General features: G+C 40.2%; 1 long non-coding RNA gene across 1 annotated transcript; it reads right to left on the bottom strand.

Annotated features, from left to right (window-relative positions):
• Positions 1-1,004: 1,004 nt before the first annotated feature.
• LOC132176726 (uncharacterized) lies at positions 1,005-1,739 on the bottom strand. The gene is made up of 2 exons (XR_009439588.1): positions 1,653-1,739; positions 1,005-1,567 (listed from the first exon to the last, which is right to left on the bottom strand). It is a non-coding gene; the product is annotated as an uncharacterized LOC132176726 (long non-coding RNA).
• Positions 1,740-1,746: the final 7 nt, after the last annotated feature.

Below are 1,746 nucleotides of genomic sequence, written 5' to 3'. Positions count from 1 at the left end.
GTAATTTTCCCTTATTATTATTATTTCTCTTGCATACATGTTAGCGACATAAATATTAAAACAATTTCTAAGAATGAAATTTTCTGTTTTGGAAAGTTTCTTCCTAAAATTTTCATGGTATCAAAGCCTATTAGCTAACGCCTTTGCCTTTGTTCTTAGACTTGGTTTCTCTTCCCTTGGTGGCAACACCGCCAGTGTGGGCTTAGCCCACAGCCCCACACTGGCAATGCTCTGAGAAGGCTCTACAAGAGTTGTTCTCACTCTTTTAGACCTTTTATCAAACACCTCACCTTCACTTCTGTTTCTCCACTATTTTACACCCAACACCTCAAATAGAGGTTCCTCCAAACATCTCCAAAATCACCCTCTTCTCAAAATATATATATATATATAGTTGAGGGTAGGCATATAACCCCTTGGATCTGCCCTTGGAGCACGAGGTCGAGGAGGGCTGCTGGAGCGCGTGAACCACGTGCATTCACGTGAGATCTACCTGCAAGAGCGTGAGAGCCACGCTTCGATGAGCACGGTAGAGCGGCGTGTGTCAAGTGGATTTAACAAAGAAAGGTAGATCGAGCTTTATAAAGTCCAATCATATAGCCAAGCCAAATTGAACTTCCAGTGTTTTTATTTTTATTCAAAGCAAGAGAGGGGGGAAAGGGGAAACTTCGAGCAATGCTACAAGTCTCTCTTGTGTCCCTCCAATAATGATATGGCTATTAAAATCACCATTGGGCTTGTAATTGATCATTATTGAATTTTGATCAAATTGTAATTTTAATTGCCACATCATTCTTGGAAAGATTCAAGAGGAACACAAAAGAGACTCCTATAATTACTTGAAAAACTTCCAGCATCTTTGATCTTATGGTAGTTGGTTTTTGTTGTGGGCGGTTAGCCCATTTGTATCTGACAGCTTGAATCTGCAGTTCTCGTGAAGGGAAGTGCATGATGGCTGGCCTGGAAGAAAAAAAAAAAAGTGCATGGTGGTTGGGCCGTATCGGTAATGGGCTGAATAGTTGGGTAGTTACCAATTTACAATTGCTTACAAACAAGAGAAATCTGAAAATCAGAGAGCAATCAATCCCACTTGAATCCAAACTTCAATTCCGGGAGGAATTACACTTGAACAAACAAAAACCCATATTTCAAAACGACATTAAACACCTAACTATCATATAAAAGAAAGAACAGACTCAAATTAAACCCAACCAAGCATAAACCTGATAAGATGGGAGCTAAAGTTACCTGGACAGAGAACAGTTTCAGTGGACAGCTATGGATTCTTCAAAACGAAAACATCTGCAACACAGACAACACAGTGGACTGCCTGCCACATTGTAACAACTTAGCAAAAGGAGGAGAGGATTCTCTTGCGGGCTGCTGCTTTTGCGTGCTTGAAGTTGGACGGTGACTTATGTTTTCCTTTTTTTTGTCGGCTCTTGATTTCGTTGTTGATTTCGTGTGGGGCTTACTCTGCGCCTCTTTGATGTGCATGAAATTGTTTTCAGGTAGTGAAGCAGCAAAAACTTCACACATTCACACACCAAGCCAAGAGACGTCTCATCTAAAGAAGAATATTATATTATTATTACTTTCAAAAAAAAATTGCCTGTTAAACTGACCAGTAACTATAAGAGACTGTTGCTTACATTTCCACCAGTAAGCAAACTGAAAAATGGATCTTCCTTCACACCACCATTGGTTGTGGCGGGTAGTGGAGGATTTTTCACATCCACCATCAAT

The sequence above is a fragment of the Corylus avellana genome, chromosome ca3 (assembly GCF_901000735.1).
Source record: "Corylus avellana chromosome ca3, CavTom2PMs-1.0".
Taxonomy (NCBI): Eukaryota; Viridiplantae; Streptophyta; class Magnoliopsida; order Fagales; family Betulaceae; genus Corylus; species Corylus avellana.
Note: the sequence above shows the minus strand (reverse complement) of the source record. Positions and strands in the feature narration are given on the sequence as shown.